General features: G+C 37.7%; 1 protein-coding gene across 2 annotated transcripts in view; it reads left to right on the forward strand.

The window, feature by feature from the left end:
* The first annotated feature begins 3,251 nt into the window (after positions 1-3,251).
* LOC145984002 (E3 ubiquitin-protein ligase SIAH1A-like) overlaps positions 3,252-15,358 on the forward strand; it is a 50,774-nt gene continuing 38,667 nt past the window's right edge. Inside the window, exon 1 of one of the 2 annotated variants that reach the window (XM_083117293.1) lies at positions 3,252-3,369. The gene's annotated coding sequence lies outside the window, so the exon portion shown is untranslated. Of the gene's footprint in view, positions 3,370-4,010; positions 4,184-15,358 lie in introns of those variants that run through there. The other variant, XM_083117294.1, reaches the window with a different exon arrangement.

Genomic DNA, 15,358 nt, shown 5'->3' on the forward strand with positions numbered 1-15,358 from the left:
ACGCTTCTCAACCACACCTTTGATTTTTAGGCTCCCCTATAGCACAAAACTAGAGCATCTTGTGTTCTGACGTCACCGCAGAATGCCTTTATTGTTAGATTAGGTCTGTTAGATTTGAATTTGAATTTGCAGTTAAAATTTTGGGTGTGTCAGCACTTAGCCTATTTAGAATTAGAATTTAGAATTTCTTTATTCATGGGCGAAGTTCAGCCTGTGACTGCTCTACCACTCGTCACTTTATACGGTGTCCAGCCCCTTACCATAACTAAAGTCAGTGGCGCAGGAACGGGGGGGCTGCACAGGGGTACATGGTACCCCCCAAAATTTTGAAGGGGGTACTGTACCCCCTAAATCCGTAAATCCAATTGTACTTTCTGTACCCCCCTTCGATAATTTGACTGACGCCAGGTGCTACTGTTAACAGAACATATTATCAAGTCACTCAATTAAAATATTTATATTGTTTATAACTTAAAGCATTATCTTTCTTACCACAGATATTCAAACACACCATTGTAAACTTATTCTACTACATTGTGCTTGTTACTAGTTAGTTCAATGACCTATGTTCTTGGAAATCTCTTTAAGGAGATGAAAATTGTTTATAATGGGTGTGAAACAATGGAATCAGATAAAGTTTAGTCTCAGAAAATAAAGCTCCAGACGAATTCGCTTTTGCGTAAGGGGGGGGGGGGGTACACTTGTTTAAAGAAGAGGTCGGGTTGATTCGAAGGTAAGATACAAATCTTCATCAGGAAAGTATTTGAATTTTTTAAATGGAATTTCTCGAAACAAAATACTTACACTGTTACACAAACGACACGAGACACGACAGACCAACTTTGGGGGTACAATGTACTCCTGTAGCTCACCCATAATTTTCATAACTTTGTAAGAGGGTGTTCGGAACACTATACTTAAACCTATACATTAAGAAATCTTTTGAAAATAGATATTTTACTGAGACAAGAAGAAGTCTGTTTCCTCTCAAATTCCGAGACGAGACTGAAATAAATATCTTCAATATCAAGGCAAGACGATTTCGTTCGAAACTCTGGTATCATATTTGAAGAAATTGCTTAAAATAAATTTAAATTACTATATGACTCATCCAGACATACCAAGCGTATATGTTATTTATTTTTTCAAGTAAATCGTATATTTTGTTTACCGTAATTGCAAAGTTAATCCATTAGTGACAATTGTGAGCCTGTGAAGCCCGGTTTCCTCTATTCAGGATAAAATTCCGTATTTCGACGGTTCGCAGCGTCGAAACAAGATGTAAAGAAGAAAAGCGTTATTATGAATAGTTTTTGCTTTAATGACACACACACACACATACATACATATATATATATATATATATATATATATATATATATATATATATATATATATATATATATATGGGAGCCTGAATTTTGTACCCTCCCCCCATAACTGTAATGTCGTGTCGTAACTAAAATATTAAAATAATAAAATTTTCTGACCGGTTAAAAACTCAGGCTGTTAAGAGGCACTCAGCACCCATAGGGACAGAAAAAGAAAATACCTTCATTGCCCCTCCCTGGAAAAAATCCTGTGGACGTCCATTCGTGGAAGGGAGGTTGACAATTGGGTATTCGCGATTAAAATTACCACCTGAGCGCTAGTTTCGCTTCCAATATGGCCGCTCTAAGTAGGATAAATCTTTGTTTACATTCAGCAGTAGTACAAAATAGCAGCGTGTTGTCATGACTGGTATGGTAGAAAACGTTTAAATTACGCATTATTTTTAAATATTTCGAATGCGATGTGAATTCCAGGTACTCTAAAAAACGTGAAGCTGTACTGAGAACGAAGCATTTAATTATGATAGGCAAAAATAACACGGAAAATGCAGACGAAACTATGTATACGCACTGGTTGTCCAAATCAGTGCTGTATCATCTGCACGTCATGTTGTAACTGGGGTTCTCGGAAATTATTTGAAAATAAAGGAATTGAAATTGACCTGTACTTGAAAAGCTGGGACAGGAGAAAATTGCAAACATATCGTTGCAGTTCTTTTTCGAAAGAGAAAGGCTGGTTTAATAATAATATTCACGATTTCATGACCAGGCTATACTCACTGAAAAAGGACATCGTACTGAATGAAACAGTAACATTAGCATGTCCACCTTTTTTCTGGTTACATTTGACATTAATTCATTCTCAAACTATTTTCATCTTCTCTCTTAATCGACTAGCACCTGTTCCAAATTTCACACATACGTAATACCGCTAATACATGGACGCATTGGGTAAGACGCTTCATGATTTTTCGAAAAAAAAAAACAAGCTTTATTTATAAAGTACACTTTAAAACTTTACTTTCATGGTAATATATATTTATCTCTCGAAAAATAAAGTAAGCAGACTCGTGCATTCTTCGTAATTTCCTTGCCGAATTACAGTGTTATATCCCCCCCACAAAATTCTGTCAATTACGTTTTCCTTGACTTATTAACAAATTTCATTTTGTTGATTCCACGGGGTGGAAACACATGAAAACTTTTAATTTGTTCTGATCCATAAATCGATTTAGAGAAAAAAAAACAAAAAAAAAAACTGAACAATAGACCTTACTCTCTCGTATATTCCCCATGCTTTAAACGACTTCAACACAACGTATCCTATTTAGAGTACTTCCTGGAAATCCCACCAGATGGCATATCGGTTAATTTTAATCGCGAATACTACGTAGAAGAGCACCCCTTACACCCCTTTTAGGTTTGGTTCTATTAGCATAAATATACTGAAAAAATATTTATGTTAAGAGAACTAAACCTAGCTAGCCTAACCTAACAACTTAGGCATTTAGCCTAACAATGAAAGAATTATCCGCTGACGTCCGAGATTGCTCTAGTGTTATCCAAAAAGTGAGACCCATAGATATGGGTTGTTAGCTTGTTACATGCATGTTAGAGGGTGGTTGAAATGTGTGCTATAAGTAAGACCCCCCCATATGCCACATTCGGCAGGCGCATGATTCGTATTACCCCTCACCGCGACACCATTAAACGGAATGAATTATTTGTTGTCAATAAAAATGAATTCAGATAATTAATAAAAGTGGTATCTAATATGAGCCTTGGACCCACTTATTTCGGTTTATCTTTGCTTTGAGTCCGTATTTTCAATCATTGACCGCTAAGTACAGTAACTTTTTTTAAGATTGTAGGGAAACTTAGAAAGTAACTTGGCAACACTAGCTAGACTTATGTATGGTGGCTATGTAATGATGTGTTACGTGCTACTGTGTTTATCAATTAAGCAGTCTGACACAATTTTTCTGTTTTATCATTAATATGGTTCGTATTTTTTGAGCCAGAAGCATCTAAGACCAAGGTAATGTTATCTTAAACACCTTCACGAGATTAGACACTAGATTAAATTGCCTTTTCCCCCTTGAAACTTAAACCTGCTTTTACAAGTGAAAAGTACCTTTCGATATAGTGAGCTTAATTTTACGTTTTATGTAATGCACCTAAGATGAAATATTTTATTCGTTTATTGCCTGTATGTCCGTACATGTAATACCTTACTGCAACAATTCTGGATATATTATAATCCTAATTTCTCCCGCACAGGAGGGAATGAAAATGGCAGTGAGGAATGAAAATTCTGAGAGAACAAAAAAGTGAAGAAAATTATGTGGGAAGAGTACTGTTATTCCTGTCGTAGAATTTGCTGTTTAAAGTATATTCTGAATAAAATAGATATTTTAAAAATATTATATTACGATCTTATGTAAGGCTATAAACTCCACTATGGAAAATGTGTTAGCTGTCGAACTAGTTCGTCGTCAATTAGTTTATGCTAGATAGATGTATATTTATTATCCTATACTTTGATTATGATGAACACGGCGAGAAACGTTCTAAAAACGGCGTATGCAAGTGAGAGTTTTGGTTTTCAATACTTGGTTCATTAGACTAAAATCGATTGTTTTTTGTCCCTTGGGGTGGAACAAGGAACGGAATGGAAATGTGACAAACTAGTATTGAATGTGACAGAGCCTTGCGTTCTGTACTGCGCGTTTACTCATAAAAGTGGAATGTGCTTGCATCATTTTCGAGTTCTAACAGGAGAATCCACAGACAGTGCTATATGGTATTTCTGTTGCAATAATGCAATGTATTGTGTCTGAAAGGAACACTTGGTACGTCGTTTAGTTTTATACTGTTTCTTTGCGTGTAAATTAGACTAATTTGTTCAGAATCGGATATTTTTTTTATGGCAATATATTATGTTTCCAACTAGGAAATATTTTGATATTAGGATGCCTGAATGGGCAGAAGAAGTTGTATCAATACAACTGGCCTACTTTTGAAAAGTTTTTAGATTTAACCATGTAGCTAACATATAAATAAAATCATTTCATAGCTATTTCATTGTAAACATAGTGAGGTAGCTTATTTTGTGAAATAAATACAATAGAATGATCGATAGATGGTTATGTTTGCATTTGGATTCTGATTGTGTAATGATTTATACTGTGCAGGAGGGTGATAAATGCATTTAGAATACTAGAAACGAATTTGTACTAGTTTGGTTGCCATATTTACTGCCCACAATACAAATGTTTCTATTGTTAGCAATCTAGCAAAGAATACATGTGGCCTTTTTGGGAAATGCATACTTGAGTTTTATGAACTTTGAGGATAATTTGGTGTGCGTACCCCTGTACACTGTATCCCCTTGAGAATTGTTAATTTTTTTTAAAAATCAACTTATTTTGTTTTATTTAATATATGATTGGTTTCAGCAAACGGAAAACTCAAATAAGAGATATTTGATCCCAAACTATGGCCCATGTAAGTTAAAACCAGTTGTATTCACACGCAAATAGCTAAAGAACATGTGCAACAAATCACACTACTTATCAAACTTAGCACTCCTAACTGAACGAAAACATGAAATTTCTTATGTTTTACGTAATATAAAATCGGTTCCAGCATGCACAAAACACAAATAACAGATATTTGATCCCAAAGTATGGCTCGCATAAGTAAAAACCTGGTTACTAGTTTACTATTGTTCGGACAGATTTCTTCATTTTTACTGAAGAAACTACTTACCGTAATAAGTTCCTGTAGCATCATCTAACATCGGGAAGGTGTTTTGTGTGATGTGGGAATGTATGATTGGGGAAATTCATGTTTGTTGAAAATTAATTCTCCGACGGAGAATAGCCTTTAGCGCGTACACCTTCGTACATCATCACTCGTCGTGATTGTGTTTTGTTCATGTTCATTGGGTATCCAGTGTTTCGAACCATCTGTGTTTGCAATGAAAGTTAGAAGCATGACGTGTCGTGGATGCATGGTGAAGTTTGTACCGGGTGTGGAAGATCAAGTGGATTTTTTTAATTGAACACTGGATCATGAAGAAAGAAAGGAATGTCGAAAATGTGGCAGTGAATGTAAGCTACTCATTAGAAGGAATGGGCCGTGGGTATGGGATGTGTCGTGGATGCTTGGTGAAATTCAGGTAAGTTTTCCGTATTCTGGAAACAGATTTCTTCAAATTTAAAAGTTTTGGGGGCAGGTGACTCCGGCCAATTTCTAACATACCTTTAACAGGGACTCTATAGAGAAAGCTGGAGCGGAGGGAGGCCGCAGTAGCGGTAGGTCAGTTACCCTAGGGGCGGAGCCCGGAATCGGTGGAAATTTCAAGCGAAAATAATTTTTTAGTTTAAATTTCCCACCTATTCCGGGCGGATAGCCCCAAAAACCATTCACGGATAGCGCCCCGAAAGATTGCAATTTTCTTCATAAAACAATGCGAAAAAGTTTCTTTTAAAAAAATTGGATCAGATGAGATTTGTTCACGGATATTTCTTGGGTTCCAAAGGTTGAAAGACTACATAATGAATGAAAATCGACAAAACACAAGCACGACGCGCGATTATGTAGGAAGGTGTACGCACCATATTGTGTCTCAGGCAAGCGAAAAGACTAGGAGAAAGAAGTACTCGTAGTGTGAAAAATTGCAATTACTTTGATCAAAAGAACGTCAATACACCTTAAGGAATGTTCTGCAAAACAGATATGTAAGTACAAATTTAAAAAATTGACGAAGTGAAGAAGTCATAGGTGTCTGAAGGATAGTAAATTTTTAGCATCTCTGAGTACTTTTGTCACTTTTTATTACCAAGATATGGTTGTATGGCACACTCAAATAGCTAAAGAACATGTGCAAAGGATCACACCATCAAACATAGCACTCCTAACTTAACAAAAATGTTGAAAATTGTTATCAGCACCAAACCTAACAGTTCTAACCTAATGACATAAAATTATAAACACCAGTGGAGCGAAATTACAATATAGAGATATTCTCCAATTTTGTTAATATTTCGCATACTCACTAATTTAGGCCTCACAACCACAAATCTGAAATTAAATTTTGGGGGTCACATCTAGAAATCGGATAATTTGGGGTCCATGATCTCATCCAACAATGTAGAATTGCTAATTATTTATCGCAAGATCTTTCATTTCACAACGAAATATACATATTCCTGATATACTACAACCACAAATGTTGTTTGCCTAACCTAACCTTACTGTTATTGGTTCGTGGGGCTATTCGCCAATGGTGTGTGACCTATGCGTGCATGGTTCTACAACCTCAAATTTTAACTATGTTTGCCTAACCTAACCTTCCTGTGAATGGTGCATGGGGCTATTCACCAATGGTGCGTGACCTATACGTCAATGATTCTACACTTTTGTAGCACGTAACTGGTGAGGAGACATTTCACTGTTTTCAAACTTACCTCTAATTAAAATCCGCATTCCGCATGCTTATCAATACACACACAGTTTCTGTACAATTTCAAAGCGTGCTCGCGTGGACACATGTAAATACCCTCCTTTGGCAGAACACCAAATTCCATCAATTTGTTAACCAAACCACGACCATCCTCTTCTACACTCCAATTATATAACTGTAGCACATTAACAATCTTTTCATTTCTCTCCGCCACTCTTCCACGACCAATGCTGTGAACCAAAGAGAATCGCTCTGAACATCGTCGCAACGCTCTAGACAGGGGATTGGACGTTGATCGTCATTTCTTCACATCATCAAACATGGTTGCTATGTTTGTTTATGGGGAATCATCGCGATAATTAACAACGTTATTTTACAAGTTCTACAACTCAATGTGCAATTTAAACACGCTACCCCCAAATATTATGTGCATATACGTAAGTACGACTGCATATTTAGTGAGTATAACAACTAGTAAAGTAATTGCAGAATATATCTATATCGTAAATTCTCACCACACAGGTAAATGTACCACCGATAATATCACTTCTATTTTGGATTAATAAGTTTTCAGTCCTTCGTATTTGATTTACTTTATTTTATAATACATTTATAAAACTGTAGGCAATGTCCCATTTGATACTGTAGCGGAATATCGTATTGGGTGATATATTCACTTGTGTGAAGCTTTCTGGCTGTTCTGCTTCATGCTAAGGCAACAAACATACTTCACAATCACACATTTTGCGCAAGCTAAAAACAACTGAAAACATTCATAAACAACAAAAATCTTCATAAAATGTGCAAAATATTTCACTTTCTGGAGGGGATACAGAGGGTCAAGGGTACACTTCGCAACATCATATTTGACCGCCCCAAAAGAATTCTAAGTCCCGAAATCGTAAACTTAGCAACATTGCACTTCAGCTCCAGGTGAGAGTAGCCAACATTGAGTAGGTCCTTCCACTAGACGAAAAACGCTGCTGTGATAGGTTTTCAATTTAACACTTTCCATGAACTTAGAAACTATAAACCGCTATTATAAGACACAATCAAACAGAAATAATAAATTGGAAGAAGAACCTTGAAGGATATTTACGATTCTGCTTGCTCGACTTGAAATTTGTGGGGGTTTGAAACACTGAATAGAGTTTTTCTCCACCTGGAGGAAATTGCCATCACGTTTGTGCAGAAAGAAGCAAATTTGTGAGTAGTTTATGCGACATTTTATTTACAATACCTTGCGTAATATCGAACAGTTCTCAAAAACATATATTTTACACGACTTGTCGAGAAAATGTGCTTGAAACACAGGAAGGTGGGAGTCTTCATAAACGTCAACATGTTTTGACGGGTATAACGTCATGAAGTGAACGTAGAGCAGTTGGTTAGGCGCTGCTATCCTTATTTTTCATCAAGCGTGAAAGGTAGCGGGTTCAAATCCCACCCTCTCCTAGCTTCCTTTTTTTTTGTTTGCTGAACAGATACCATTGATATTAGAATATTTAAAAAATGAGTCCGATGCACACTTGAGAGACGTCCCTTCTGCGCATATTTCCCCTTAGAATATGGAGATTTCCAGGATTTAAAGTTAAAACTTTTCTTTTTAGTTATTGTTCATATGTTGTGTTAACACACACATGATTAGTTCACAAATCACATATATGTATTCAGGATGCAAAATGTAATGTTATTTAAGTTATGTATTGTTTGTTCTCACTGACACCTAAAATATTGATTATTTGATTTCGATATACTAAAATTAGATATACAGTTATGTTAATTAGTAATGTAGTGCAGTACTGTAACGAAGGAGAGCGTTTAATGAGTTCAAATTGCTAAGATTGGTAGTTTTATGTCCGTTCCTTCGTAATGACTGTTGTCAATCCCCTCACCACCATCTTACCAAGCGTCTAAAACAAATAGTAAATCGCTTATTAACATAAATAAATTGTTATTGCGACGAAGGCCGATTCGATAAGATACTACTAATAAGTATTTATATAGTGAGTGACAAACAAAAAATTCAAAACCTCATAATGATCGTTAATTCCTCACTGCTTTGTATCTAAAATGTTTGTCTTCTTTGAACAGAAAGTACGAGTATCAGATATAACAAACTTTCCGCACTAACTTTGCAATATTCGAAACCACCATTAGACTTAGCTCTATGTAACTTGATTCTGCGCATTTCACATGGCATGTGACTTCCTCCTATCATCGAAATAACTTTCTCTTACAATTTCCTTTCCTCTTGTCAAATACAGAGACCAATCTTAACTTCTTAGCACTTTACACCCAACGATATACTCCTGAAAAAAATCCTGCCTAGGTGGAGAATCGAACCTACGACCTCCCTCGTAAGAATCAAGTGCGCTACCTCTTCTCCGGGTAGCTCATGTTAAAATTTGCTACCATAATGTCATGTCTATAATTTGCTCATGGCAATTTTCATGAGGAAATGAATTCAGATAAAATCGAGAAACGCTGAAAGGGAAAAATGATGAACATGTCTATTGGCGTTTTGTCATATTTTGTAAATTGTGTAAAGATTCCATGTTTTGAACAAGCAATCGTTTAGTTACGAAGTATTTTGTTGTTTGTTTAAAGTAGGAACAGGAGAGCGAAAAGGTGTCAATTCAACCAGACCCCATTTGACAAGAAACTTCAGCTTTTTTCCAAAGACTGTATGAAAAGAGAGAGGAACGTATGAAATATAAAATATGTGTGAAATTAAAATAATGGAAACCATGAAAGATAATACTAACGAACTTCAAACTATAAAAAACATAGTTTCGTGGTGGAAAACTACAAGTCATTTTCGAAATATAAACTTGATGTTTTTCTTTACTATGAAGTGGACATATGGAACGATACCATCCCTCAGCAAGAAAATTTTAAGTAAGCTACCTTCAACTTTTTCAATGGTCATAATTACTAATTAGGGTCCGGAAGTTGAGGAAAAGTCAACTTTTTTTCTGACCCTTAAAAACAATGCTAAACCTGATATCATGTCCGTTTCACTTCAGTTAGAGCCGGAAAACACTTTCTATTTTACATTTTTTTTATTTTTCGACCTTTTTTGTCTTTTAGTTTATTTGTCAGTATTTTAACAGTTTTTGTTGCATTTTTATTTATTTTTGAGGTTTATTTTTCTCCTCCCATGTTGTTTCGTACATTTTAAATGCATTTACTAGTAAAACTTACATATTTAGATTTCTTGACATGGTCCTTTTAGCAAGTTCACCATGAATCGAAAATACGGTAAATGGAAAAGCATAATATTATTCTTAACTGAAATGTTTGGAAATGGATTAAAATACTTTGTGTGAAGATCTGCTTTGAGGTTCTTTTCTGGACACTATTATCGCTTTAATATGTAGTTTTAAAGTAAAATTAGTCACAATATTAAATGCAATTACACTCTGGTATACGCGAAGCAGAACTGTATTTTCGGATGCTGGCCGACTACAGTATCATAGAAGGCCCACTCTGAAAGGAGATGAATTGGTAGATTTGGTGTTTTAAGTCAACTTTATGCATAGTAAGGCTTATCGGGACTGGACCTACAGTTTAAAGTGGGATCCGCACCGAGTGCATAAAATAACGTGAACCGTGTGGTGTAGGGGGATCGTTTGCTTATGGAATGGAAGGTCATGGGTTCAAACCTACTTCTTTGCAAAATCTTTTTCGGGAAGTAAACGGCTTTGGACGAGAATGCTTATCTACATTTCTTGGATATTTCCGCTGATATTTATGAGATTTATGTCTAGCATTTCCGGATGCAGAAAGTTGACATGTAAGTTCTTAATATGTGTTAACTTATAACAGCTGAATGAAAAGAAAAGTATTTCCTAAAATCCTGCCAATCACTGAAAGATTGAAAACATTAGTAGAAGCATTACTCTTACCCTAAGTTCTATTGGATATGCTCTTGCCATATTTTATGCACAGTGGCGACGATTATGGAGCGTGGAGGGGCAGATGACCCAGAACTATGCTAAACATTATCTACCAAGGGAAAGAAACTGTCCTTGCCCTCCCCCACCTTGCCCCATCAGTTTTGAAACCCAATCGCCGCCACTGAGCATGCATCACATAAATATTTACAGTAATATCATATAATATTATATTACGTTATTAGAACACTTCGTACTCGGTAAATAAAAAGGAAAAAATAAGGAAAGGGTGGGATTTGAACCTACGATGTTTCGATCTTGACGAAAACAGTAAAAAAACAAAAAACGAAAGTGCTGTCATCTAACGAACTACTCCAGGAGATCGCTAACATGAAGCTAAGTAAAACACGTTAATCTCAGTTGAAGCAACATTGTGCCGGAGTTTCGAACCATTTTTCGCCAAGAACCAAGGAAAAGACACACTTTGCAGAATCGTTTGGTGTTGTGCAAGGTATCTTTACTAAATATTTCGCATAAAATCATCATAAATTTGCCTTCTTGCATTCAAATGTGACCGCAATTCTTTCCAGGTGGATGAGAACCTGTTCAGTGTTTCACAATGCACATACATTTTCCTATTTTCAAATTCAGCACGAAGAATCTTGAAATATTTTCAACATTCGTATTTCCACTTAACATTTTTTGTCTACTCATATATTTTATTACTGCTTTAGGGTATCTTTACTTTATGGAATGTGAAAGAATGAAAAAAAAAAAAAAAAAAAACACGAGCATTTTCATTCAGGAAGAAGAAATGTTGCAAAGTTGGCTTCTCTTAGTTGGCTCTGAAGCGCTATGCTGCCAAATTTACGAATTCCGGACTTTGAAATTTTTCAGGGCGGTCAAATAAGATGTTGCGAAGTGTACCTTAATTTGATGCATTGCTATATTTGTCCACCAGCAGACTTTTGGCAATTGGTTTTGAATTGATAAATTTGAGGCAAATATCATGGACTTCCTGATTATAGCTATACCATTTACAATCAGTGGTGTAGTTACATGCCAGAAATGTCCATGACTGCCCCCTCTACTTTCAGAGAAAAAACAAAAAAACTGATGGAAGTGAACCTCTGTACACCCAGGTTTTGTGCGCACATGAACATCGTGATCTTTCCCACTCCATGGTGGATCAACGTGAACTCTCAAATGAATATGGTGTGAGAGATTGGAGTATTCTGCTTGGTTTATGAAGATTGTGTTCAGTATGAACATTTGTCATTTCTAGCTCGTGGTTATGTTATGATTCCGTGTATATAGTAGGGATGTGATAGCTCAATTGGTACTCTATTGGGGAGCGATTTTACAATAACGGACCCTTCACCAATTTTGTTCATATTTCGCATACTCGCTAATTTAGGGCTCCTAATCACGAATCTGACATTAAAGTTTGGTGCTCACGTGTGGAACTTGCAAAATTTGGGGGTCAGTGATCGCAACCGACAATGCACAATTGCTCATTGTTTATCACAAGATTTTGAATTTTGAATACTTAAAGAATGAAATGTATATTCCTGATATTAGTACGACCCCAAAATTTAATTGTTAACCTAACCTAACCACACGTCAATGGTTCGTGGGGCTAGAGTCAATGGTTCACAATTATTTTGCAATTTCTAGATCCTGATACTATTTGGTCTAGGAATTAATTCATGCTCCTGGACAAGAGATGGCATAACGAGCGTATCGTCCCACAGTTCCATGTATCCTCACATGCGTTGAAAACTCCTATCAGCGCGCATCGTTCGTAGTATAGGGCAGTTGATTGACGGGTCAACAACAGCATTTTGTAGTCAACTGAACATGGCGCAGTTCGTGCCAGATAAAGTGTTTTTGCGGGGTGTTCTGCTTCATTACTTTAATATGCAGAAAAGTGCTACCGAAAGTCATCGTGTTTTGGTGGAAGTGTATGGTGACCATGCGCTAGCTGAGCGAACGTGTCAGAAGTGGTTTGCACGGTTTAGAAGTGGTGATTTCGGCCTGGAAGACCAAGAGCAACCTGGACAGCCAAAAAAATTTGAAAACGAATGATTGAGAGCATTGCTCGATCAGGATTCGTGTCAAACACAGAAAGAACTTGCAGAAGCATTAGGCGTTGATCGAACAACAGTTTCCAAATGCCTCAAAGCCATGGGAATGATTCAAAAGATGTCACATTGGGTTCCACATGAATTGAAAGACAGAGACGTTGAAAGACGAAAAACCATTTGCAAATTGCTGCTTCAAAGACAGAAAAGAAAGGGGTTTTTGCATCGCATTGTTACTGGCGATGAGAAGTGGATACATTACGAGAACCCGAAATGAAAAAAGGCCTGAGTGAAGCCAGGTGAAGCAGGTCCATCACAACCGAAACGAGATATTCACTGTGCAAAGGTTATGCTGTGCATATGGTGGGATATGAAAGGTGTGGTGTACTATGAGCTGCTGCAACCGGGTGAAACTATTAATGGAGAATGTTATCGATGACAATTAATGAAGCAAGCTCTGGCCAGGAAACGACCAGAATGGGAGAACAGGCATGATATACTTATTTTTCAACATGATAACGCTCGCCGCCCACATCTCGCAAAACTGGTCAAAACCTATTTAGAAAATGTCAGATGGGAAGTTTTACCCCACCTGCCATATTCACCAGACGTTGCTCCTTCGGACCACTACTTGTTCGATTGCATGAATAACGATTTGATTGGGCAGCGGTTCAATTCTTCAGAAGATATCAAAAAATGGGTCTGTGACTGGATCACTTCAAAGGATGAGGACTTCTTTCGCCACGGAATCCGTAACTTGCCTGACAGATGGGCGAAAGTGGTGGCTCGCGATCAGAGGCCTGCACAAGACCTGGAGCAGACCCGTTCACGAGACATCGCTCCTGAAATGCCATGCAACCTGCGCAATACCCTCGCTTCAGCAGCTTGTATGCCCACCTGCCCAGATCGTTCCTGGCAGGCATTGTAGACCCGCCAGGTACCCGCAGTCTTACGATACCTAGTAGGTCTCAGTTCGTTCTTTCCATCAACTGCAGACCCCTCCCTCTGTATGACGTAGTTGCTTCGAGTAGAAACTGCACCGGGCCCACACCGTTCTGCGGTGTTGCCAACTGCAATAGATTTTCACTAGTTAAAAAAGGGAAAACAAAGCTTCGTAAGCCACATCACCAATGAAATGAGATTTACGAATGTTGCTACCCCCCCCCCCCCACACATACACATTGAAATAGGTTTTCCGTGGCACAGGACCCATAAGTATATGTTGTAAACAACCAATATACGTATATATAGTGATATAGGGCAAGACTGAAACATGTCACGTTCGATGCTGAGGTCGCGAGTCGAACAACACACTGTTCTACTGCGAACACCAGGGCCGTATCCAGCCAGGGCCATTGCCGTTACCCTCGTTTGGGGGGGGGGGGGTAAGTACTTGGATAAACGTGCCAACAACAACAATCACAATAATAGAAATAAAGTAGCATGAAAGGCATTATTATCCTCATAAATCACGCAAAAAGGTGGTAGAAGTCGGTTCTCACGAATTTGTGTTGAAACAGAGGATTAGAAATATTTTTTTTTCAACACGTCAATTTCACATTAGCTAATAATGGAAAACAAGCACACAAACTGTTTTTGAAAGAAAGAAAGTGCATGATAAATGCATTCCGAATGTACATACATATGGCATGTAAAATTTCCATCTACAATATTTTCTTTTCACATGGAGCGATGTATTACATAATCAATTCATCCAACTCGTAACAAACCAACATTAATAGCAAACAATATCACGGGCCGCCATAGCATTCTCTGTTGAACTTGATGAGACTGTATAATATTTTATAATATATTTCTACTTTCATAAAATTTGAAATGAAGGGGTTGCAATTACCCCTCCATTCCCCCTCTGCAGGTCCCCTTGGCCGTCTGGAATGAAAATGCAAGAAAAATATGAAAATAATTCCATCTTCAGTACCCTTTAGCCCTGCTACTCTTAAATTCTGCTAGCCTGTTTTTTCTTGTACTTTAATGTTTGACCCCACCCTGACCCCTCCGCTAGACTTAATTTCCATCCAAGGTTGTGAGCAATGCACCCTGCCCCCTCTGGTTGCGCCACTGCATGCCTGGTTAAGGCACCATGCAATGAAAAATAATTAGTTTTCAGTGAGGAGATTTTTGTTTGCTCGATCATTCATTTAGATAAATGAAGCTGTAATATTGCGTGCATTTCCTGGCAATAAGATAAAAACTGCTTACGCTGAACTGAAATCGCTAAGTATATAAATTCTCCTTGGAGGAGAGAGCTCCTCCTAGGACTTCGTAGGATTTAGTAGCTACGTAAGTAGGCAATACTGGCTGCAGCCGTCCACGTGGTGATGAAACACCTGGAGCGACACGCTGCCGGAGGGCTGTTTCCTTCCAGCAGGTTTTGCAGGCACCCGGGTCTTGTTGAATGCCCAGTTACCTTGTAAGCGCAGAGCACCTTGAAGACCAAGAACCCGGGTAAAGATGCAAGTCGACTCGTTGCCGTGGGCAGGCAAGCAGGTATACCTGTCCTCGCGGGCAAGCGGGCAGTGGGTAGGTAAAAGGCAGACTATGCAGGCCTCTGCT

Source organism: Lepisma saccharinum, chromosome 2 (genome assembly GCF_977018435.1).
Source record: "Lepisma saccharinum chromosome 2, izLepSacc3.1, whole genome shotgun sequence".
In the NCBI taxonomy this organism is placed as follows: Eukaryota; Metazoa; Arthropoda; class Insecta; order Zygentoma; family Lepismatidae; genus Lepisma; species Lepisma saccharinum.